Source organism: Monodelphis domestica, chromosome 7 (genome assembly GCF_027887165.1).
Source record: "Monodelphis domestica isolate mMonDom1 chromosome 7, mMonDom1.pri, whole genome shotgun sequence".
In the NCBI taxonomy this organism is placed as follows: domain Eukaryota; kingdom Metazoa; phylum Chordata; class Mammalia; order Didelphimorphia; family Didelphidae; genus Monodelphis; species Monodelphis domestica.
The window spans coordinates 171,617,330-171,644,426 of record NC_077233.1 but is presented as its reverse complement, the minus strand read 5'-3'; the positions used below and the strand labels follow the sequence as shown (position 1 = coordinate 171,644,426).

Genomic DNA, 27,097 nt, shown 5'->3' with positions numbered 1-27,097 from the left:
GATAGATAGATAGATAGATAGATAGATAGAGGCTAGACTCTTGTTTAAGTTGGGCCTCATGGGATATCTGCATCTTGATAGGCCATGAAAGTCCAGAATCAGATGGTTCTGAGTCAGCCTCAATACAAAATTTTGTCCAATTTCTTAAGGGTGATCAATCTCAGGAAAGACTAAGTGAATCACAGAGTTATAAGATTGGAAAGGACCTCACCAGTCATCTGGTCTAATTAACCAAACTTATAAATTACAACTAACATCATTTGCATAGTACCTGAAGATTGATAAAGAGATTATAACAACTGACAAACTAAAATGTATTCATCAAATATATGTTAGTTTGCAATGGGGAATCAGAAACCAACTCTTTCATTGTGAATGGAATGAGTGAAAAGGGAAAAGAAAGAAAAGATGCAAGTGTGTTGGTACCAGAGGAAAGAGGTGAAAAGTGTATATATGACATACTTTTAAGTTTAATTTTTATTATTAACATTTTTACCATTGCTTTCTCTTTTAAATTTTTTAATTTAATTTTAATAACAAAATTCCACATCAGTTTTCCAAAGTCACTTGATCTGTATTGTCTCCCTCTCTTCTTCCCTCCCTACTTCTGGAGCTATCAAGCAATTCAGTCTGGGTTATACATGTATTATCATGCAAAACATATTTCCATATTGATCATTTTTGTAAATGAATAATCTTAGAGAACCAAAACCCCCAAATATATGCCCAAATGAACAAGTGATAAATCATGTTTTCACCTGCATTTCTACTCCAACAGTTTTCCATCACTTTCTTAAATTTAGACAATCAACTAAAAAACAGTCAGTCTTAATTTGTAGTGTTTGCCAATTTCTGAAATGTAAATGCTCTCACTGAAAATTTAACAATCAGCTCTCCAAACTGGTGCCCCAAATGAGCTAGCTCCAGCAAATCTTTGGTTAAAGGGCTTATTGATCACATATTCTAGGTTTGAAGGGACTTGACAGGACATTTTGTCCCAGCATTGCTGTTGTTGAGTTGTTTTTTGAGTTGTGTCCCCCTCTTGGTGATTCATTTGGGGTTTTCTTGGCAAAGATACTGGAGTGGTTTGCCATTTCCTTCTCCAGATCATTTTACAGATGAGGGAACTGAGGCAAATAGTGTTCATTGACTTGCCCAGGGTCACACAGCTAGTTTCTGAGGCCAGATTGAACTCTGTCTTTCTGACTCCAGGTCCCACAATATTCACTATGCCACCTCACTGCCACCTGGCATAAATAGGTGCTTAATAATTATTTGTTTCCTTCCCTTCTACTTCCCTCCTCTCATTCTGAAAAATGAGGACGATACTTGTACTGCCTACCTTATAGGATTGTGGGAAATTGATTTATAAGGGAGAAGCTATATGACTCAGTGAATTGAGAGCCAGACCTGGAGACAGGAGGTCCTGGGTTCAAATTTGGCCTCAGATTCTTCCTAGCTGGATGACCCTGGACAAGTCACTTAACCCCCATTGCCTAGCTTTCACCACTCTTCTGCTTTGGAACTAATACACAACACTGATTCTAGGATAGAAGGTAAGCATTTTTAAAGTACTTTGTATACTCTAAAGTACTATCAGAATATGAGAGAATATCACTGAAGTTTGACTACTTACTGATCTATGTCTACTCACTACTTAAAGGTGTTAAAGCTGGGGGGGGGGGGGGGGACAGGACTGGGACCAGAGTTCCTCAGGTTAGGAATGGGGAAAATAGTAAGAGGAAATGCAAAGGTAAAAGTAAGAAGAACCTCACCTGAAGATAAGGACAAGGGAAAAGATAAGAATCACAGTCATAGTCAATGCTGGTGACAAAGGATTTGAGTTTATTGCAAAGTGGTAGATCTTTTAAAAGTAAAAACCACAGGAATTACAAACAATTGTCCCTGAGAAAGGTCTACAGGACAGTATAACAAGAATGTAGATAGTACAGCTGATAGGGTAATGGTTAGGGCAGGGTAAGATAATGATTCCAGGAATCATCCAGGGTTCATGGAATGGTCAGCAATCTTGTTCTGGGAAACTAAAAGAAGGTAAAGGCAAGGGCAATTAGATCAGTTCTCATGAAAATTCAGCCTCTGAGGAAGGTTCTCAGATCTTTATCTAAGATAGACCCAGAGATATCAACCTCTGACATAAAGGAATTTGGGAGATGGGAAAATGATGGGAGTTAAGTGATTTTTATAACAACATCAAAGGAAGGAAAATGTCTCTCTAGATTGGTTGAGACATACATTTCTCCTATCAGGTGTTCAGCTTCAAGGCCAAAACATAGAATGGACCGAGAGGAAACATGAAGGTAAGGATGAATATATTTGGAGTCGGGAAGATCACTCCCTTTGATCATTACTAACCCTGATGAGCAAGTTATTCAACCTCCGTGAGTCTCAGTTTCCTCTTGTGTTAAATGAGAATAATAATATCTCTGGTAACTTCCTCATAGGGCAATGAGGTTCAAATAAGATTATTATGTGTTTAAAGCACTATATAAAAATATATTGTTATTATTAATATGGACTCCAGCTGGAAAGTAGATTGGCCTCAATAGGTTCACAAAGAAAAAAAAAAGTGTTCCCTAGTCCTATACCAGCCTTGAGTCTTTGGAAATTATACTTATAATGGCAAAAACTTGGACTCACTGATCCCCATGGAACTCAAAGTAATAGGTCCCCTGATGCCAAAAGTCTCTCTTTTCATTAGGAGTCTCTGAAGTCCACTTTCTGGTGTTAGTAAACTACATTTCAATCAACCACCTCTGAGGTGCTCCAGAATTCCTCAATTTGCTGAACCACTGAAAACCAAACCTGGCCACCAGTTGAACTGTCAACATTGATCTCAACCCTCTGACTCCTGAAGACTCCTGAACTTCACCAGATCTTCAAAAATGGGCCCCAGGTAAGGCCAATTCCAAGAAAGCATCTCATCTAAAGCTAACTAGAAATTGGGAACTAACCCTCACCTGAATGGTTTTCCATTGTTGGCCCTGTTGGCTGCCCAGGACTATAAGAAGCCCCAGAAATCTCCCTCATTAGAACCTCTAATATCTACCTCTAAACTCAATCCTTTCCCCTGACCCTCCAGAAATATATTGGGCTATATGTTGAGTCTGAGAGCTGGCACAAATAGTTATGGGGCTCCAGGAGTTGTAAAATGTCTAAGACTCAAAAATTAGTCAGCACCCCAGGAAAAAAGGCAGAGGGGATCTGGAAGGATCCCTACTTCCTATGAATAGCAAGAAGAAATCTGCATAGGCAAGTAAAGAATTAAGGAATTTTCATTACTGTTAATAGGTTGAGATCCAGAAAAATAGATAATCAGCACTGGAATCATAGAATGATGGAATGAGAGATTGAATAGACCATAGAGACCATCAAGTTTTCATTTTATATATGAGGAAATTGAGGCACAAAGTGATTAAGTGATTTACTCAAGATCACACAGGTACTAAGAAATAGTGCTCACATTTAAACTCAGGTTTTCTGACTCCAAAGCCAGTTCTCTTTCTACTGGATCACTCTGAGTCCAGTGAACATCACTGGCAAATATTTACCACTAGTCAGTTGCTAATAAGTATTTACTAGTTACTGGGAAACACAAGAGGTGCCACCAAGTGGTCGAAGACACAATGGGATGGAAAGGGTGTTATAGACTCCAACACTGGGCAAAAGGGAAAGAGTCAAGTTAGCAAGTCAAGGAGCTGGAAAATAGCAAGTGAACATTTTGGCAGAACAGTAATAAGGAAGCCTGGAGGCTCACTAGGCAGAGAGCTGGGCAAATGGAAAGGCCATGTGAAAGAGCCATGTCGCAATACGGAATGTGTACTGATGACAGCAATAAAGCTCCAGACCTTGGGGAACAGAGACATCAGAAAGGCCACCAAGGCAGGAACTCACACATGGAAGAATAAGAGAGACATGGAGATGCTGAAACCAGTGTTATGAGGCAGGGCTTTGTTTGTAGGGAAGGAGTAGCATCTTAGGACTGAGAGACCAGCAAGAATGCTGACTTGATGTTAAAAATCTGAGTGAGGGGTTAGCTAGATGACTCAGTGGATAGAGAGCCAGAGACTGAAGGTCCTGAGCTTGAATCTGACCTCAGACAGTTCCTAGCTATATGACCCTGAGCAAGTCACTTAACTCCCATTGCCTAGCCTTACCTCTCATCTGTTTGTCTTAGAACCAATATTGGTTCTAAGACAAAAAGTAAGGGGTTTTACATTTTTGTTTTATTTTATTTTATTTTGTCCTTTTTACTTTCTTTTGAAATTTTTATTTAATTAATTTAGAATATTTACACGATTCATGTTCTTTCCCTGCCCTCCTCTAACCCCTTCCTGTAGCCCACATGCAATTCCTCTGGGTTTTACATGTTTTTACATGGGTTTTACATGATCAAGACCCATTTCTATACTACTATTTTAATTTTAAACCTAAGAAGTAAGCTTAGTGCAAACTTAACCTGTACATAGGAGTTAAGTGACACCAAAAAGGATTTTAAAAAAGATCATTCATAGCCTTTAGAGTTTGTTGTGGAAGGCGTCAGTTTCTCCAGAATATTTCCTTTCCCCTTCTCCATTTTATAATTGAAGAGATTGAGCCTGAGAAAAAAGTAACTTGCCTGGAGTTACCCAGTTGGTAAGTGTCTAAGGTTTGAGGTCAAACCTCAACCTGAGTTCAAATCTGGAGAAGGACCTCAGGTTTGGACTTGAGTTCAAATTCTTCTTCATACAATTACCAGCTTATGACCCTGGGTAAGACACTTAATAACTCCTTTCTGCCGTGGTTTCCTCAATGGTAATAGGGGAAGAAACATAGCACCTACTTCACAGAATTGTTTTGAGGATCAAAGGAAATTATATTTTTAAGGTACAATCTGTACCCCAAAGAGATAAAAAGTGGGGAGAAAGATTTCGTGTACAAAAATATTTATAGCTGCTCTTTTTGTGGTGGCAAAGAATTGGCAATTGAAAGGATGTCCATCAATTGGAAAATGACTGAACAATTGTAGTATATGATGGTGATAGAATACTATTATGTTATAAGAAATGATGAACAGGATGGTTTCAGAAAGAATTGGAAAGATCTACATGAACTGATGCAGAGTAAAATAAGCAGAACCAGGAGAACACTGTGCACAGTAACAGTAATACTATGGGATGATGAACTGTAAAAGACTTAGTTACTCTCAGCAATGCAGAGATCCAGGACAATTCTAAAGGACTTATGACATAGAATGTTACCTACTTCTAGAGGGAGAACTATGGGAGTCAGAATGCAGATCAAAGCATGCAGTTTTTCACTTTAGTTTATTTGGGTTTTTATTTTGAGGTTTTGATTGTATATGAGTATTCCCTTAGAAAAAATGAACAATATGGAAATATGTTTTACATGATAAAACATATACAACTCAGACTGAATTGCTTGCCAGCTCTGGGAGTGGGGAGGGGTAAAGGGAAGGAGACAATTTGGATAATATAACTTCAGAAAGCGTAAGTGGGAACTTGTTATTACATGTAAATGGCAAAAATAAAATATCTTTATAATTAAAAAATAAACAAGCACTTAACATAGTGCTTGGCACAAAATAGATGCTAAGTCAGTGCTTGTTTTCTTCACCACTTTCTGAGGCTACACATTGTACCATCTATCAGTATTCCAAAGCAACTTGCTCCAAGTGAGGAAGTTAGGGGAACCAGGGAACCAGCCCAGTTATGACAATTCTAGTAGTGTTCACTTTCTAGCAGCAAACCTATTTTAGAAGGACAACCCTGACATCTTCAACACGAGTTTCCAAAAATAAATGTGCTGACTTGGGCCTACTAGATGTAAAAGACATCTAAAAAATAAAATGGAAACAGTAAGTCAATTGCCATTCAGTTGTTTCAGTCATATCAGACTCATCATGACCCCATTTGGGGTTTTCTTGGCAAAGATCCTGGACCAGTTTGCCATTTCCTTCTCCAGCTCATTTCACAGATGAGGAAATTGAGGCAAACAAGGTTAAGTGACTACCCCAAGGTCACCTAGCTAGCAAGTGTTTGGGTACATATTTGAACTTAGATCTCCCTGACTCCAGGCCCAGTGCTGTATCTAGTGCACCACCTAGTTGCCCCAGTCTAGCCCAAGCTAACTAGAATAAAATCATCTGAATTTATTCATATACTTACTCAGTGTTATCGGATTCATTCAGAACTTGAAAAGATCCATGATGTCTCCTATGCAACTACTCCCTCCATCAGGTGCAAAATGCAACCCTTTATGCCTTAGTAGAGTCCTCAAAGATGCTGTGGCAAAAAAAAAAAAGGGTATCACCAACCTTCCATTGCAGACATCTCTGAACTTAGCTGACTGGTTCTTGGAAGACACCAAAAGAATTTGACACCAGAACCAAGCTCACTGGGCATCTGGGTGGTTCAGTGGAGAGAGAACAGGACCCAGAATCAGGGAGATTCCTCTTCCTGAGTTCAAATCTGGCCTTACACACTTGCTAACTGGTGTGAATCTTAAAAATTCTCAGACCCTACTTCAGAACACTTGGTTAAGACCATTCCCCATTTTAAACAATGAAGGTACTTGATCAGGAATGTGAGACCTCTACTCCACCCATACTTAAGCATTCTTTAGGGGAAGATAAAGTTGTAAACTCTTTACTGAATGAAAAGTACTTAACCCATACTTAAAGTAAAGCTAAAAAAACCTTAAGCTAAGTCTATTTTTAGATCTAATACAAAAAGGTGCTAAGTACCTATAAAGGTCAGGCAACTTGTAAACCTGCATGGGGCAAAGAGGTGTGAACTTACTCAGAAGTTTTAGTCTACCCAGAGAAGTTGAGAACTAAAGAAGATGTGAATTAAGAATGATCAGTCCTGTGAAAACGTCTACTGTAATTGGTACATATGAGACCTTAGGGGAGGTGACATAGGAAAAAATTCTCTTTAAAAGGAGAATCAGAAAGGCCTCTGAGGAGAAATTCAGCCTTGGAAGCTGAAGTGGAGCTCAGGAGCTGAACTGGTGGGTCTCTCTGACACTAGAATCTTGCTTAGGACAAATCTTGTGGTGAATGGATTAAAGACTGACTGATCTCTCTCTTAGGGCTTGGGCCTAGGCTGGCCTGGGCTGGCCTAGCCCTTTTCTCATTGTTTCCTCTTACTCTCTCTCTTTCATTAATTCCTTATTTGTATTAATTAAAATCTCCATAAAAACCCAGCTGACGGGTATATTTCATATTTGGGAATTTTTTTCCCTGGCGACCACTTTATATTTGATTTAACTCAAGACATCTTAAAACCATATTTCCACGGTCACGATTTATGCCAACCACTCTTTTAACTGTTACACTGGGTGACCTGGGCAAGTCACTTAGTCCTGTTTGCTTTAGTCTCCTTGTCTGTAAAATAAGTTGGAGAAGGAAATGGCAAACCAGTCTAGTATCTTTGCCTAGAAAACCCCAAATAGGGTCACAGCTGTTATATACTCTCCTGGCATAGACTTTGAGAACCCTAATACTGTCATATCAATATGAGGCATTGGAATAGTGTGACAGTGGGGGGGGTGCTTTGCAAATTTTAAATGTAATATAAATGTGTGTTGTTATAGCTCATGTAATTTTCGTGAAGACAAAGATTGTCATTTTTTAAATCTTTGTATTCCCAATACCTAGCACATGCCTCGCATTTAGTAGTCATTTAAATATTTGCGAAATTGAATTCAGTTAAATAGTGCTGATGTTTGGTGATAATTGAATTATTTATCTTTGTTTAAAAAACAAATAGTTTATCTTATGTTAATCAGACTTCAGAGGTCCAGAGGCTTTATTGGGGTTATCCATGAATTCAGATTAAACTTGCTGTGAGGAGAACTTGACAACAATTTATTCTTGCTGTTCTTCAATCATGTCCAACTTTTTGTGACCCCCCTGGACAATACTGGCTTGGCAAGGATAATGGAGTTGTTTGTCATGTCTTTTCTCCAATGGATTAAGACAAACATAAATTAAGCGACTTGCTCAAGATCACACAGCTAGTCAGTGTCTAAGGCTGGACTTAAACTCAGGTCTTCCTGACTCCAGGTCCAGAACTCTATCCTCTGAGCCTCCCATCTGCCAATTTGTTAATAATTAGAATTGACCAATGACCCAGGTGGTGCATAGAGCTCCCTAGAGTCAGGAAAATGATTTCAAATCTGGACTCAGATATGAGATGTATGACCCAGGGAAAGTTCTTTAACTCTGTTTGCCTCAGTTTCTCATCTGTAAAATAAGCTGGAGAAGGAAATGGCAAACCATTCTAGTATCCTTGCCAGGAAAACCCCAAATGGGGTCACAAAGAATTGGTCATGACTGAAATGACTGAACGATGATAGAATGGACTTGTGAAGCAGTGAGTTCCCTGCCACTGAAAGTGCCCAAGAAGAGATGGGATGCTTTGTATAGCTTACTATAAAAGAAGTTTCTACACTAAGTAGGAGGTTGGACTAGATGGCCTCTCAGGTGCCACTGGCTTCATATGCTAGCTTGGCAAATCTTTTAAAGGACTATGCACAGATGTTCAATAAATTTTACCCCTATCATAAGGTCCCTTTTATTTTTAAAGAAAAGATGGAAGAACCGAATAAAATGCATGTTTTAGGACATTCCCTCCAAAGCACTGCTTGATCCTGAGAACACTGCTCTTCTCTCCCTCACCCTTACTCTGCCTCTACCCCCATCATTTCATGGTGGCTCTTATCTCCTGACTTTCTCCTAATAGAACTTTTTGCCTTTTGGGCATGAGATTCCTGAGATGCCCATTTGGGCTTTTTGTAAAGGAAAGGGGCTTGATGAGTCGCCTAAGAGCTCATTCTGTATTCAGGAATAAATGAGAACTGATGTTAATTATTTCTAATTGGGTCCCTCCAATTCAGACAAAATCCAAATTAAACCTAATTAACACTGCATTTTCGATATCTCATAAAATTTAATTAAACTCCTTACTAAGGAACCTAGGAAATGGTCCTCACTAGATTATATCAGTGACCCCATTGGACATCACATGTTACTGTCCTCTAAATAAAACATAAATTCAAAGAATCATTTTCAGATACAAGTCGATAAAGGCTCCTCACACTAATGCCCATAGACATGTCATTGTAGCAAACATCATATTAATTAAGTCTGAGAAACCAAAGCCCGGAAGACACTCTTTTATCTGCCCACAAATCACAGGGGTTCAGGAAAGAGAGAGTGAAGGGGGGTTATCCACAATGGATCCTGGGCACCTGTTGGTTGGTTTCATACAGCCAGTGAATCAAAATGTAAGGCTAACCATAAAATCATAGAGTAAGAGATGGAAGGAACCTTAGAGCTCATTAAATTAACCCCATCGCCCCCCCCCCACTTAAGGAGAATGAAGCCTAGAGAGATTTAGGGATTTGTCCATTTTTCTACCTGGCCATACAATCTTTGGACTTCTCTAACTTTTCCACAATGCCCCAGAAACCTCATCATTGGGAAATTTAATCATCCTACAAGATGGAATTAGCCTTGATACTCTATGTGGAATATGGAATATTCCATAATACTCATCATTATTACTCTTCTTCCCCTCCAATTGAAGTGTAGAACCATAAATTCCAAAATCTTCATTTAAGTAGGTGGCCATTTCATCAGCATTCAGTTAACAAAGCCATTTCCCAATTTCCCACTTGGCTGAACTACTTTTGGACTTCTCTGATTTTCCCACCATGCCCCTATCTGAGTTTTTAGCCAAGCTTCCATTTTCTTTTCAGCTTTCTTCTTCCATTAGATTATAAACTCCCTAAGGTCAAGGATTGTCTTTCTTTTTCATATTTGTTTTTATTTTCCCTAAAGACTTTATTATATATTTTTTCCAACTGCCTGCACAAACCATTTTTAAAAATCTGTTTCCTCACATTTTGTAATCCAAATTTTTTCCTCCCTCTCTTTCTCCCTCCTTCCCCTTTCCTCTCCCCAAAGTGATGAGCAATATGATATTTGTTATATATGTGCAATATGCAATACATATTTCCATATTCAGGATGTTGTAAAATAAGGTACATATCCCACATATAAGAAAATATCCATAGAGGCAATGAGGTGAAGAATGACGTGCCTTTAGAGTCCATCAGATCCTTGTATGGTGGTAGATAGCATTTTTCATCGAGTCCCTTGGAGTTATCTTGGACTCTTGCATTGCTGATAGTAGTTGTCATTCACCGCTGATCATCATACCATGTTGATTTCACTCCTGGTTCTGCTCACTCTTTTTTCATATTTGTAACCCCAAGTACTTAGCACATAGTAGGCATATTGACAGAGATGAATAAGGCTCCGGGCCTTGGAAACTGAGCAAAGTTCTGAGCTATGTAAATAATGTTCCAGGTCTAAGGACAAAGGTTGGAACTGGACATCTCTCATGCCTTAGCAGCCAAAATATCTTAGGGAGTAGATGCAGATGGCCAGAAAAGCTGTCTTGAGAAAAACGTGTTTTGTACTCATTTAACCATGAACTGGCTGAACCCTACATGTATTCTTGCACTCCACCCCACCCCCCACTCCTCATTCCTGTGGTTTTTTTCCTTTATAAGCCCTGCCCCTATTCAATAAACTTTGCTTGCAGTGGCCATCAGCTCTGCAGCCCTAGAAGATCCCAAAAAGCTGTTTCTCTTGTCTTTATTTCTCACTCCTAACTAAGGGACCATCGACCCCTGGACTGAGCCTTTGGGGCTCTTCTCCCGCTGAACTCTGACATTACATAAGAAATGTTTATTGACTGATTGACCCAAGACTACACATGTAGTTAAATAGCAGAGATGGGATTTGAACCTAGATCTTCAAACTCCAAATTCATGCCCCTTTCCACTGTACCATGTTTTCTTTAAAGTTATGTCATGCCTTTCAAGTGAATTTTTTTTTAAATCCTTACCTTCTGTCTTGGAGCCAAAAGGCAGAAGAGTGGTAAGGGCTAGGCAATGGGGGTCAAGTGACTTGCCCAGGGTCACACAGCTGGGAAGTGTCTGAGGCCAGATTTGAACCCCGGACCTCCCATCTCTAGGCCTGACTCTCAATCCACTGAGCCACCTAGCTGCCCCCATCAAGTGAATTTTGAATCAAATAATTTGACAAGTACAAAAGCAATCATTAGATAGAGAGAAACAAAAATAGTTGGGGAGATTGGGTGCCAGGTGGAGAGCTGTCCAGTAGAGCTAGAATATAGAGTAGAAAGAATCATAGGAAATTTAGAACTAGAAGAAACCTTGCATATCGCTTAGTGATTAGGTTCCCCTTGCTTTATAGATAAGAAAAATGAGACCCTGAACTGTAAAGTGATTTACCTAAGTTTTTACAGGTAACAATTAAATAGAACCAAGATTGGAATCCAGGTCTTCTGACCATAGATCCTGGGAAATAATATAAAATGAAATGAGACATATAGGTGAGGAACAAATTGTGGAATATCCCAAGTGTCCAGATTAGAAGTTCATACTTTATGTGATATATAATAAGCAGCAAGAAACCACTAAAGGTTTTAGATTATAAGAGTAATACGATAACCATATTAAGGGTAGCTGAGTGGTGCAGCAGATAGTATACTTAGCCTGTAATCAAGAAGATTCATCTTTCTGAGTTTAAATCTGGCCTCACACAGTTATTAGCTCTGTGACCCTGGGCCAGTCCTGATTGCCTCAGTTTCCTCATCCATAAAATGAGCTAGAGAAGGAAATGGCAAGCCACTCCAGTTTATAAATAAAATTAGAGCCATAGCTAGCATGAAAAATCCACCAAAATCTGCATTTAATAGATAATAAATACTGGCATTAGGAAGAAAAATCAATTATTCTGAATGAATTTAGTGGCCTCCCAAATTCATACTCTCTCTTCTCTATCTGTTTTTAACATAGTTGACAATGTGATATGCCAAGACCACTGTGCTAGGCACTGGGGACACAATCGCAAAAGGGAGATAGTCCTTGGCAGAGCTCTCATGGTCCTGAAGGGATATGATCATAGATATGATAGGAAATAAATACAAACTAAATCTGTAGTGATGAAGTGAGAGTCCTTACACTTATGGGAATCAGGAGAGACTTCTGCAAGAGATGCAGACAAAGGGGAGAACCAGTGCAAATGGAGCAGTGCATACAGAGAAACAGCAAATAGAACAGTTTGATTGAAGCATAAAATTTGGGGGAGGAAAAGTAATATAAAATCAGCCTGGAAAAATAGGCTTCAATGAGACCGTAAAGAGTTTTAAGTGCCAATCAGAGGATTTTGCATTTAATATAACAGATAATAGAAAGCCATTGAAGCTTCTTGACTGAGGAGGTGACATGGTCAGACTTGTACTTTAGAAATATCAGTTTATCAGTTATTCTGATGGATTAGCAAGGGGGAGGACACCAGACACAGGGAGATCAATTAAGAAGCAACACCACCATAGTCCATGGAGCAAATATGAGGACTCATGGGTGTCAAAGCATGCGAGGAGTTTTTATTATTATTATTATTCATCCAGGAGAAAGGGGTGGGAGAGCCATCTCCTATCTTGCCTTGAGTAGATTTTATTTTATTTGGGCTGGAGGGGGGAGCTTCGGGAACAGGGATAGAATATAATATTTGATAGTGTCATGTCTCTAGATGTTAGTGTAAGGACTCCTCTCTAATGACTCCTCCACAAAGTATTGTCTATACCATGGTAGAGTGGGCTCAATCTTTCATTCATTCATTCATTCCACAAAAATGTATCAAATGCCTTCTCTATATATGTAGAACATTGTGCTAAGTGCCTGTTATGTTCCAGATACTGTTCTAGGAATTGGAAATAGAGGAATTTTTAAAAAATTAATCAATATCTGTTCTCAAAGGGACAGGCAGAGCCTGTATTTTCTTAACCATGTAAGGGGGATGGTAAAGAATTTAAAAAGTTTCCAAAAGATAGGATTGGGCATGGGTAAAGCAGATCCATGCCCGGTTCAGCAAGGAGAAGTGGTATGTGTAGGAAGAGTCTTGCTTTGGGAGTTGCCAGCCAAATACTGGCATTTGGATCCTTTTTCTGCTACTTAATAACAACTCATTCTCAGTTCTGTAGGACTGAAAAAATTACAAAGCACTTTCTATACAATAATGTGAGAAACATAGTTTCAAGTACTGATTCCCCTTTTACAAATGAGAAAAGTGAGGCTTCATAGATGACTTGTCCATGATCCTATAGTTTATACATCTTGTAGAAGTCAGAATCAGGATTGACCTCTTTGAGAGCTTAGGAAGCCATTTAACCCTTGTGGGACTCAGTTTGCTCTTCTATAAAATAAGGGGTCTAGACTAGAGGACATCTCAGATCCTTTACAGCTCTATGAACAATCCTATGACTTTTAGAGCTCTAAAGTCTCTTGGGGTTTTTCGAGTACAACGCCCCACCTTCTCCAATTGCTAGTATCTCCCTCCCCAAAATTACCTTGTATTTTTAAAAAATATTTTGTATTTGCTTACATATGTATGTACTGACCTCGCTAGAATATAAGCTCCTGAAGTGTAAGGAATGTTTAATTTTGGTCTTTGTATATCCAATTACCTAGCACAGTGCCTGACACATAGTAGATGCTTAATACATGTTTGTTGCTTGAATGACTGGTTGACTGATTGAATTTATTTTTAAGGAAAATAAAACCCAGAGAGAAGAAGTGACTTATCCAAGGCCAGACAACTAATTAGTATATGGGTCAAAACTTTAAAAGCCTATGACTCCTTCCTTTCTACTCAATTCACATCCCTTTGTCCAGGACTCTAACCTAGCTTCCTGCTTAGAACCTGATTCTTTTCCTGTGCTTTCCTACCTCTTCCTTTTTTAATTTTTAACCCTTACCTTCTGCCTTAGAATCAATACCAAGTATTAGTTCCAAGGCAGAAGAACAGTAATGGCTAGGCAGTTGGGATTTAGTGACTTGCCCAGAATTGCATAGCTAAGAGTATCTGAGGTCAAATTTGAATCCAGATCTAACAGACTCCAGGCCTGGAGCTCTATCCATTATGCTACCTGCCTTCCTGTCCCTTCCTCTTCTGATCTCCTGAATTCTAACCAGTTCAGTCTAACTGTGCTGGATCACTCTGAGAAAGCAATAAAGACAAAGTCCTGCCCTTCAAAGGCCTACAGTTTCACTGGAGAGACAAGACTCATTCACATGCCATAGATGAATAAAAATGAAACTCTTTGTGGTAGGAAATGCCAAAGTTAATGAACAAATTCACAGGATGACAAGGGATCATCTATGCTAGCCAGAAGAGGAAACCAAGTTTCAGAGATGAGAAATGACTTTCTCAAAGTCAAACAACTAAGAAGTGACAAGACTGGGCTCAAAACCTTCTGAATTTTTTTATCAAAAAATAATGCTCAATGGGGGCAGCTGGGTAGCTGGATTGAGAACCAGGCCTAGAGACAGAAGGTCCTAGGTTCAAATTTGGCCTCAGACACTTCCCAGCTGTGTGACCCTGGGCAAGTCACTTGACTCCCATTGCCTAGCCCTTACCACTCTTCTGCCTTGGAACCAATACATAGTATTGACTCCAAGATGGAAGGTAAAGGTTTAAAAAATAATAATAATGCACAAGGCAGCTAGGTAGCATGGTGGACAGAGAACCAGGCTTAGAGTCAAGATGGCCTGAGTTCAAATATGACCTCAGACACTTCCTAGCCCTACAAGTCACTTAACCGCATTTGCCTATGTATAAGATAATTACTAATACACCTAGCCCTTGCCCTTCTGTCTTAAGGTTGTTAGTAGAATAGAAAATAAAGGTTTAAAAATGCTCTTTCACTGTTCTGTGAGTCCTGAAACATGTTAGCAACCTAATGTTTGTTTGTTTTTTTTTAATTATTTGCAAGGTTAATTGAAATGTGCCAAAAGGGACATGGCCTTGTCTTTATTTCTTCCTAAAAGTAACCCACCACTAAATTGGATTTAACTAGTTAGAATTCAGGACATTAGAACAGGCAGGGAAACACAAGAAGAGAACAGCCAGGATGGATGTATATATATGTCAAAAAAATTAAAGGAAATTTGATTCATTCATTTATTTGATAGAATGACAATGAGACAGACGGACACATACACATGCCTGCAGGCAGGCAGGTAGGTAGGTAGGTAGGTAGGTAGGTAGGTAGGTAGGTAGGTAGGTAGGTAGGTAGATATGACCTCCTATATTCTTACCACTATCCGAGATAGATAAAAATAACTAAAAGGATCCCTGCCTTCAGTCAGCTTGCATTCTGGTTCATAGTATTCTGCATGTGCCTCTGTCAGAAGGAGACACCTTGGCCATTCACGCTGTACCTGAGGTGCCCCTGCTTCCCTTCTGCCTATGCCCCGATTGGAAGCAAAGCCCCAACATTCCTACTTACTAAGAAGAGCTCAGATGCACCCCTCACTTTAGCTGTGCTATTTTCAGGTGTTAGACATAGAATGGAAATAAATTAGAGGAGTCAGTGTGCAAGGCTCTAGTTGGAGCTTTTGCTAATCCAATTTTAGAACAAGCCCTGAGGTTATGTGGGAATCAGGCCTTACACAATAGCTTTGGTCTTAAAAATGGATTACATAAGGGATCTTATTCAACACTGAACTGGATTGAGGATGCTTTGAAAAGCAAAACAATATTGATGAAAGCTTCATTCAAACAGGTGGAATGGCTGAAGAAATTGGACTGACAATTCCATGGCCCCTGCCAATGTGTGCCAGGAAATTCAATAATGCCATGTACAGAACAGGCAATGGGCCACATATCCCTTAGGCCATGGTAAGGCTAGTAATGTCATGGAAAGCCTGGCTTAATACTGGCTCTGTGATTTCCTACTACTATTTAGTACCTGGATGACCTTGGATAAATCAGCCCAATTTCCTCATCTATACAATTAGGTACTTTTACTCAATTCAATTTCACAAACATGGCAGCAATTACAATGTGCCAGGCACTGTCTTTGTACCAGATGCTGGGAATACGAAGAAGACAGTGAAAACGGTTCCTGCCCTCAATGAGCTTACATTCTACTAGAGAATACAGCATGTATCAATCATGTAGACAAACACAAAATATGTATGTGCAGATAGGATTCTATTGATTAAATTGATCAAATTATCTATACTCCATTGAAAACAAGTAATATGATATTAGTCTTTGATCCCTTTATCAGGTGAGAACACATATCAATGAATCAAGCATAATCCTTAGCCTAAATTTAGAAAATAGCCTTGGTAAACTGGGGTGGCTCAGAGAATTGCTCAGAGAATATGGTAACATCCAGTGGGACCTTTATAAAACCAGGAGGCTCTTTCAGAACCAAAGAGATTCAAACTAGTAAGAGAAGAGAATGGTCCAGCTAAACCCCCGAGAAGGAACTGGTTAGGGGTTGGGAAGGTGAGAAAATACTGGGTCTTAGTCTTGGTCAAAGGAAGTTGCTAAGAGCTTCAAAGTGTCCAGAGGATTTTGGACTGCTCGTATTCCCATCAGAACAAGAGAGGATCCCCCAAACTGTTGAGAGAATATCTGCACTGGGAGCCAAGGACATAATGGACTCTACAAAAGGGGAGAGGTGAAGGGAGTAGTTAGGTGGCACAGTGAACAAAGAGCCAGGTGACAGGAGGTCCTAAGTTCAAATTTGACCTTAGATACTTTCTAGCTGTGTGTGGCAAGTCACTTAACCCTGATTGCTCAGCTCTTTCCATTCTTCTGCTTTAGAATTGATACTAAGAGAAAAGATGAGAGGTTTTGCTTTTTTTTTAAAGATTCTTCAAAGAACATAACAGAAATTCTACATAGTAACTATCTTCAGAGTCCTGCAAAAGGATTTCCAGAAGCTATTTGTGAGTCTTTTATCATATTTGCCCTCCCAGAATCTGTAGGTATTAGTTGGGAGAATAAATCAGTCTTTTTTTTTTCCCCTAGGGGAGGTGGGGAGGGTGATAATCAATCTATAACCATTACAACCCACAAGCACATCAATGAAACCTCCTGAACATTACAGAGATGCCCCTAACCCTAGAGGACTACCCCTAGAAGAAATACTTAGAAGAAATATAGTAGCCACTGTTGTAGGATACCAGCTCATCCGTGTGAGTTTGAGTTGAGATAAGGACCCCCAGAGCATGTGCTACATATGCAAAGTAAATGCAAGATAATTTCAAAGTGTAGGAGGAAAAGGGAATGCTAACAATTTGTGGGCTAGGGGAAAATCTCATGTAGCAGGTGGTAATCGAATGAGCCACAAAGGGAGCTAAGGATTCCAAAAGGTAGAGAGGAGGAAGGAGAACATTTTAGATATAGGAGGATGTACCGGTGTCTAGTTTGGACTAGATGACTGCTAGACCTCTTCTAACTCTAAATTTATGATACTATAAAAGCATGGTTTTCACCCAATCTCCCTGGGCCAGAGTTACATCATCTGTAAAAAGAAGTCTTTAGATTAAGGGTCCTGTGATCAAAATATCATCCCCCTACTCAAAATGGCTTCCCATTTCCCTGCAGGATATGTCCAAACTTCCACTTGGCACTCAAGAGCTTTGACCATTTGGTCCCTACTTTTCTCTCCAGCCTTATGTATGCTCACGTCCCAGTCAGCCTTGGATTCTCAATGGCTCTGGTTTAAATCATGGGGGAACTTTCAGTGGTATCTAACAGACTCAGACAAAAACAGCACTCAAAAAGTAAAACAATTGATCAGGACAAAGATGAATGGCCATCCCAAGAAACCATATCAGCACATTTTCCCAAATGAGTACAACCTCATTCCTCTTTTCCCCAAAGTAGTTTGGGAAATGAGCCCTTTACATTTATGACTTTGATCAGGATTCTGAAACTAGAATAAGGCGGTTGGAGCCTTCGGGGTGAGAAATATTTAAAAGACTCTTGCCAGTTTATATTATTCCTTGTCACTCTCCCAGACAATCTCTGTGCCCATGTAAGTCCTGGCTTAGCTTGTGTCAGACACTACTTATCTCTTGCCAAGTCTAGCTCTCATTCAGCTCCAATTTGTTTATCTGCCACATGACCCTTAACCTTGCAGAGCCCTCCATTAATCTTCCGTCTTGTTGCTTCTCTCTTTCATTTCCATCAATATAATCAACCTGAGTCAATGGCACATAAGCCTCATGAATAGTGGAGCTCTCATTCTTCCAGTGTATAGGGACACTTGGAGCCTGAGCATCCTGGGAAACAGAGTTTTCTGGCTGAGTCCTGCCTATTTCATATATCTTTTATTGTATTCCATTAGTAGCTCTTACCTTTCTCCCAGCATCCCCATGTCTTCCTTCCCATCACCCACCAGGAATGTCTTCTTCACCCTCTTCTCCATTTATATAAATACCATATTCAATTATTAGTTGAAGTCATATCCTCTCAAAAATCTCCAACATCCTCCAAAGGTCCAATCCTTGGTGATATTCTTCCCTTAAATTCATAGCATTTATTGCCCTTCTACATTTGGAAATGAGTATATATTGGAAATGAGATATATAATCTCATTATCATTTAAAAAAACACCATTGCAATGATTGTGAAAGTGGATTCTAAAAGATCACCTTAGTGCAAATATTAATAATATGGAAATGAGTCTTGATCAATGACACATGTTAAACCCAGTGGAATTGTGCATCAGATATGGGAAGGGGGTGGGGACAGGGAGGGAAAGAAGATGAGTCTTGTAACCATGGAAAAATATTTTAAATCATCTAATTAAATAAAATTCTTTTTAAAACACCCTTACCTTCCACCTTAGAATCAATACTATGTATTAGTTCCAAGGCAGAAGAGTGGTAAGGGCTAGGCAATGGGGATTAAGTGACTTGCCCAGGGTCACACAGGTAGGAAGTGTCTGAGGTCATATTTGAACCTAGGACCTCCCATCTCTAGGCCTGGCTTTCAATCCACTGAGCTACCCAGCTACCCCTTCATATTATCATTTTTGAAGGTTATATCAGTTTGACTGTAGGACACACAAAATGAGAGGTCTTAGCAGGGAAAATTTCATAATCAATGAAAAATAATACTAATTATAGGCTATACTGAGGTTTAAATATAAGCCCCTCATGAAGGAAATGGGCCACCTATATTCAAACCAATATGATTTGGGAAGCAGTATAGTAGAGTGGAATGAACTTTGGATTTATAATTAGAAAATGAGTTCAAATCCTACCTTTGATGCTTACTTCCTTTGTGACTTTATACAAATCACTTCATTTCCCTGGTCCTCAGTTTCCTCACCTATAGAATGAGAAGGTTGAATTAAATAGACTTTGAGGTCTTTTCTAACTCTAAATCTATGACCAGGAATGTTCTGGACAGTATAGACAGCTGATTGTTGAATTTTTAATGTGAACATTTATATCTCAGAAGTCAGTAAATGCTACAAATCAAAGCTTGAGTTATTATTTTATTATTTTGTTAACTATCTAGACTTAAGAAAGTAATGGATAATATGATGATAGAGCAGATTAAACTTAGAAATGTGTTGCACATGTTTTATTTGGAACCAATTGTTAAATATTTACCAGAACACAGCTGTTTGCGATCCTATGATCCTTAATTTATTAGTCCATGGTGTATAAACTTTTTTCCCAAGTAGATTGTAAGTTCCCTGTGGGTAGCATTTAATGGGTGTTGGATGAGGAAGAGGCAAAAATGGAGACTTGGGCTTTACAATTAACTCCACTACCATCAATCCCCACAATCCCTTCTCCCTGGGAAGTACTATGGAAAATACAAAAAAAGGTCAGGCATGGTCCTATTCTTAAGGGGTTTCCAACCCCAAACCCAGGACTACAAAGCAGACCTATTGGTGAGATCTAGCAGAAAGGGGTTCGGTGTTGTAGGGCCATTGAAGCAACTTTAAAAACAGCAGAAGCTTCTTCTTTTTCCCAGGACAGCTATACTTTTAAAACAGGAGAACTGGGAGGGGGCTGTTTTTTTTCCAGGAAGAAATATAATGCATTCATTTACCCAAAATAATAAAGAAAATTGCTCCTGGGAAAAAGCTTTGGCATTTGAAACCTTGTGGGAGATTTCTACAGCAGATGGTTTAGTATCAAAAAGCTTTTAAGCATTTCAGGCTGATGGGGGAAAATATATATTCATATGTGTGTGTGTGTGTATGGCTATTGATAGATTTAGATGTGCATATATATGCACATCAAAGTCTATCTCTCTATATATATACCTATGAATTACACTCACTGCTAGGAGCTGAAAGCACTGGTGACAAAGTGAAGAAACCAGACTACAGGCAAGATTAACATGAAAAATATGGGTCAAATCAAGGGGAGCCTTTCTGGGCTCCTTGATGTATGGGTGGTCCTATGGCAAGACTCGACAAATCTCAGGCACCAGACTGCCATAGCTCCTAGCAATTTCCCTGTGGCACTTAACTTGGGCTCCTCAGCACCATCTTAGCCTGAATTTGCAAAAGGATACTTTTTTCTTCCAATTCATGGAAACTTCTAGTTTATTATCATAGTAACTTGCAAGAAGTCCACAGCACCATCCAGCGGCAGGAGGCACCCAGGCTCCCTTGAGCTTCTCAGCTCCAGCTGAGGTTTGGGCTCTGGTCCTGCACTAACCCAAGGAAGACAAGGGAAGCAAGAGTGAAAGAAGAAGAAGAATCAATGGCTCATGGACTTAGCTGGAAGAAAGCTCAGAAGTCACCTGACTGAACTCCTTCCTTTTACAGATGAGGAAACTGCAAGGCACAGAGGTAAAATGAACTATCTAGTCATATAGGTAATAAGCATCAGCTGCCAGATTTGAGCTCAAGTCCCTCTGCCTCCAAAGCCATTCTTCTTTCCATTATACCAGGCTTCTTCAGAGGCCAATGGCTACCTGGGCTTCTTTCCCTATACTATATCGGGCCCTTTAAGCAGAAGAAGCAAGCTGGTGAGATGAAACAATGAAAGAACATTTATTAAGTGCTCATACTATGTGACCCAGGAAATACCCCAGCCTGATTTGCTCAGCTTATTTTTTTAAACCCTTACCTTCTGTCTTAGAATCAATATTGAGTATTGGTTCCAAAGCAGAAGAGCTATAAAGATTAGGCAATGGGAGTTAAGTGATTTGCCCTACAGAGCTAGAAAGTGACTGAGGCTAGATTTGAACCCAGCATCTCCTGTCTCTGGACCTGGCTTTCAAACCACTGAGTCACCTAGTTGCCCCCAGGTTCCAATTTTTTTGGCAACATGCTACTTTTTTCTTTTTCTTTACTTGAAAGTTAGAAACTTTGGCCCCTAAATTAAAATTTTGACTTTGGGAACCAAAGTAAAGTTGGTTAGCCCTGCCCCAGAGAATGCAGCAATGAGTTGGCACAGGGGCAGCTAGGTGATCCAGTGGATTATGCTCCAGTCCTGGAATCAAGAAGACCCAAGTTTAGATCTGTTCTCAGACACTTATTAGCTGTATGACATTTGGGCAAGTCATTTAATCCTGTTGGCCTCAGTTTCCCCATCTGTAAAATGAGCTGGAGAAGGAAATGGCAAACCACTCCAGAATCTTTGCCAACAAATGCCCCAATGGTTCAGGCAGGACTGAAACAACAAAACAACAATAGGCCTTAGGAAAATCACTTTGGCAGCAATGTAGAAAATAGATCAGAGAGGGGAGAGACTTGAGCAGAGAGACAAATTAGGGGGGAAGGGGGCAAGGACCCAAAGGATTCCAAGTGAGAATCTGCCCATCTGGACATTTATAATTGCTGATCCCACTTCGATTAAGGCAAGTTCATTAAACAAATCCTTGCTACTGTACTGACTCCTGTTTAAGGCAGCATTTATTTCAGGAATACCATATCATAGAGTAAGTAGCACAGTGGTACCTTGACACACGAATTTAATTCATTTCATGGCCAAGCTCGTAACTCAATTTGCTTGTGTGTCAAATTGAATTTCCCCATTTAAATGAATGGAAATGCAACTAATATGTTCCAGCCAAAAAAAAATATGATTTTTTTGTTTTACATATATGTTTTCAAACACAAAAATGTACTTGATAAATAACAAATATATTTATAGATAATAAGAAAATATAAAGAAATTTGCTTATGAAATGTTATTTACCTTTAGCGTCAGGAAGATGCTGGTGGAGAAGGTTTTCATTTTGTTCACAATTGCTTCACATAACTTACTCTCTACACATGTAACACTACATTTAAATGTAAAATTGACCTTACACATTACTTATGATATGTAACTTTATTGCTAAACTTAATTGCCATTTTTTTACTTTACTTCATTATCACCATTTTCTTCATTGAATTTCAGTTGTTTTGCCACACTTTCCTCAGTTTCACTTAGAGGTCATTTCAACAAAAACCTTTCCATGGAAGTTTTTTTCTTCTTCCCTTTCAGAACGTTTCAATAATGTATAAAACAAATGTCATTACACAGCTCCAACCCATGGCCTGCTGCAACTTTTTCTGGGGTGTCTTTTCAATAAACTGTTTAATTTTTCCCCCAAATCCTCAACATTTCCCTAATGTACTGATTACCTCACCCACCTCGGGCTCCTCCCCAGTAATTTCCTGCAAAACTTCCATATGCTGCTGCTGCTGCTGTAACTCCTTCAATTCCTCTGTTGTCAGGACCCATGATTAAAAGTTAAGAAATTTGTCTCCCAAACTGATAATAATAAAGACAAAAATAAAGAAGAAAACAAAAGCAATTCAACACAGATGCTCGCACTGAAGGGGACTGGCCACTTCACTTGCATCTTCACATAAAAGGGAAGCCAGGAGGTGTGAGAATATAGGTGGAAGGGTTAAAGACTAAGGAAGAAAAGACATAGAGAGGAAGAACACTCAAAGAGACACCGGAATCAGTGTCCTATCAGCCTGCCAGCTCCTCCTCAGATGGGCAGAGAGAGAAAGCATGAGAGAGATGAACTCTTTTCATTATGGATGGACGCAACAGAGGTTGCGAGATGTCCATCAAACAATCAGTACATCAGAAGTTTTAACCTAGCAGTGACATTCAAGAGGCAACAAATGGTAATACAGTCGCATGGCCAGAAGTCAGGAAAGTGGCCCATGTGAAGTCTTCTCCTTTCTACCACCCTGCCCCAGTTTAGACATATGCAGGGCTCTGTCCTTTGACACTACAAAGAACCTGCAGAACTGGTCAGCTAGTTTTCAGACTGCAGATAACAGCATAGGCTTAATTTGTGCGGTCAGTAAAATTTTAAGTCCCATTGAATTGAAGGATTCAGCAATCCATCATGTGAAATATTAGAAACATATCCATAAGTCTGGACCATGAGCACTGTGCTCATTAGAGTCAGCTTTTGAATTCATCTTCAATATCTTCAGGATTCGTTATAACTGAGACCCTTCACACAGGATCAGATAAACACTGAACTTGTGAAACCAAGCATTTGGCAGGCTTTCTAGTGGAGGGTAGCAGAAGCTCGTGATTCAAATATCTGTTCCTGATGTGAAGCAAAAAATCCTGATTGTGACTGCTTGTGTCTCAAATGGCTTGTGACTTAAGGTGCTCCTGTATCAAGGTACCACTGTAAGTGGATTTGAAGTTAAGGGACCTAGATTCGAATCCCAGTCTGCTATTTAATATCGAGGTAACCTTAAGCAAGTAAATTTACCTGTTTAAGCCTCAGTTTCTTCATTTTTAAATGACTGGGTTGAACTAGATGTGACCTAACTCTAAAATCTTAAAATGAGGATAATAATAGTACCTATCTCAGAGGGTTTTGTGAGGAGAAATGAGATCAACACCTGGAAAGTACTTTGCAAATCAAATCCAGCACTTTACTATGTAAATGTTAGCTATGATAATGAGGAAGAGGAGGTGGAAGAACTCCTGGGTTTTTATTAGGGTTGGGATTGATGACTTCCTCAGTATGAGGAACTCCCAGTATGAAAACCACTGATGCAAATCGCCAACCCCTCAGGAACTTGGGGTCTTAGAATGCTATCTAGAAAAGAGAGGTAAGAGTGGTTAAGTGACTTTGCACATGGTCACACAGACTTGATGCCTCCAAGACAGGACCCAAAACTAGGTCTTCCTCACTCCAATATAGACTCTCTTCACTAGTTCATGCTGCCTTTACAAATATAAAAACAGATTTGAAATTCAGTGGAAATTATTACCATTGCAGAGAAAGAAAGTGGGGGGGGGGAGGAATAATGCCTTAATTGGCAGAGCCCTCCGATCAAGAGAAGATAAGGAATGAGATAATGGAGTATGAAAACAGAAGAGATTATACAGCAGAGCTCACATTATTTAAAATTATTCTCCTCCTGAAATGAAGTTAGAACCCAGAATCTGACAATACCCTACTAAGAGGGGCATTATCTCAGCATGTTATTTACATCTTAAATCAGGTTTTACTGATGGAGGCAAAAGGAGTTCTAGGGTAGAAATGTACCAGTATGATGTAACGTTTATTTCCTTGGGGGACCATGCAAGCAGCAGAGAATAGCTGGATATATAATGCCACAGGGAAGACTTTTAACAGCCTAATGTATACTGCTGCGTTTTACATTGTTACCAAGAGAATGCTACAGGATACTAAAAAAGTGATGAACTGGCAAAATTGAATTTGGGCTCTCAGTGCCCTGGTGTATTTATCCACAAGTTTGCCGATAATGTGGACAAGTTATCAGAGCCTGGTGATGATATTTCAGACTTGATTTGTATGCTGTAGAGCCTGGCAGTGGGCAGGTTGCCAATTCACAAAGGTGTATTCTCTGACATTTCTCATTCATTACAGAACATCAGTCGTTGCCGAAGTTGATGCCGTGCAGCATAAGCCAATTAGAGGAGATGAAGCCACACAGATCGGAGCTTTGGAAATAAACATCTGCTTGCAGCTGGGGAAATGACTGCTAGGAACTGGTGTTTTTATGCTTGTTTCCACAACTGATCAGAACTCCATATAATTTACTGCCTGTGACAACCGCAAGGTTCATGTTATTTGGCCCTGCCCTGTGTCTGATCCCCAATCCAGCTGCACTAGTTACATCTGGTGCTTCTTGACATTGACTGGCCCAAATAACCAGAAAGTACTTCCTGGATGGGGTGAGATTCTGGCAAATGAGGACTAGGGGGTGAAGGGGAGCTGTGAAAGGATCGGGGTGATGACTCACTGCTAGGCACAGGAAATGGGTTTCATAGACTGCTAGACATTTGGGCTTGGAAAGAACCTTAGAGAACATATAGACGAACCTACTTCGTTCCATTTTTACAGTTGAGGAAACTGAGGCCCAGGTAGGGAGAGAATTTGTCCAAGTTTATATTAAACCTAGTTAGAACTTGTTCAAGGTTATTTTAAAACTAGTTAGTATCAGAACTGGAACTCAGTCTTTGGTTTTCTTGATTAATAATGCAACGTCAACTCCCCATTTGAAAAGCAAGGAAATAAAAAGATGGAGAGGAGATCCCAGTCAAGTGAAAGACAACATTTTGTTTTGTTTCAGCTTGATATTTAGCCTGCAAGGTATCTGAGCATGCTTGAAGGCAGAAGGAAAGAAGCCAGTGAGGGGGGAGGATTGGAAAACATAAGAGAGTTAGCAGGGCATGTGGGAAAAGACTGCCCCAGAGGAGCTTAGGAGAATGAGATCAAGAAGTCAAGTCTTTATGTAGGAAGATGGACTACATGTTCTTTGAAAATAAGAGGTGATAAAGGATGAACAAGGAGGCAGGGGAGGCATACTTGATGGTCTTAATCATCTTTTTTCATAAAGGAAGTGATAGCAGTTTTTAGAGGCATACTTGATGGTCTTAATCATCTTTTTTTCATAAAGGAAGTGATAGCAGTTTTTAGAGGAAAAGTTTAGGGGCAAGGGGGTGAATTAGAGGACTGAGAAGATAAATAAAATCCAGAACAAATAAGATCATAGATTCAGAGTGAGAATGGATGTTAGAGAGCTATAGTTCAATTCCTACATTTTACAAATGAGGAAATTGAGGCTCAGAAATTTGGTTACGGTTACATAAGTAACATATGGCAGAGACAGGATTTGAATTCAAGTCCTCCCTCTTCAAGTCTACTCTGGGAGCTTCTCAAATATTCTCACTTCCCAGCAGGGACAGACAAACAAGATAAGTCCCTTGTGGATAGAAAACACAAGGAGTCATGTAATTCCCATGTAAGAGCAAGGGAAAATCTCAGCACCAACAGGGGCTCATAGCTAAGTTCAAGATTCAGTCTCAAGGCACTCAAATATAAACTTTCCATATTTTGTATAGCAGTAGGAGAGATGTGGACAGCTAAGCAGTACAGTGCATAATAAAGTGCCAGGCCTGGAGTCAGGAAGATTCATCTTCCTGAGTTCAAATCTGGCCACACACATACACACACACACACACACACACACACACACACACACACACACACACACCACTCATTAGCTATGTGACCCTGGGCAAGTCACTTAACCCTGCTTGCCTCAGTTTCCTCATCTGTAAAATAAGCTAGAGAAGGAAATTACAAACCATTCCAGTATCTTTGCCAGGAAAACCCCAAATGGAGTCACAAAGAATCAGATACAACTAAAAATGAAAGAAAAACAACTAAAGGGGATAGTCAATAAACCTGAGTGTATGAATTGGTTTTTCTTTCCTTTTTATCTTTGTTCCCAATGAGTGAGTTTATTTAGACATGAACATGACATAAAGCAAGAGATATCATCAAGACTTCAAAAACCATCACCAGCACTGAATAAGATTCAGTACTGCCTTGATTACCCTGTCTATGCTTGTTCCCCAGACTGCAATCAATGGTAGATGCCCCAGGCTGGTAATGTATAGGTCTCAGGAATATTGCCAGGCTTCTTACAAAAGCAACCTAGGTTAATATAAGAGACCACAGTTCCCCTGGTTCAGCCTGTGTACTTCCTATCATTCAATTAAGAGAGGAGGACAGGACTCCCCAGACCCCTACTACATTGTTTATTGCCTGGATAGCCTTATATAACTGGATTATTGGCATGGAGGCCCACTGGCTCCTGTATAATTTTCTATGTAGGAAATGCCAGTAGTAACTAGGAATTGTCCACAGCTTAAACTCATTCTCAGCACAAAGAAAGCAAGAGGCATC

General features: G+C 39.6%; 1 long non-coding RNA gene across 1 annotated transcript; it reads left to right on the top strand.

Annotated features, from left to right (window-relative positions):
* Positions 1–18: 18 nt before the first annotated feature.
* Positions 19–26,301, top strand: LOC103100563 (uncharacterized). Its single transcript, XR_470141.3, has 3 exons — positions 19–2,318; positions 2,720–2,914; positions 24,770–26,301. It is a non-coding gene; the product is annotated as an uncharacterized LOC103100563 (long non-coding RNA).
* Positions 26,302–27,097: the final 796 nt, after the last annotated feature.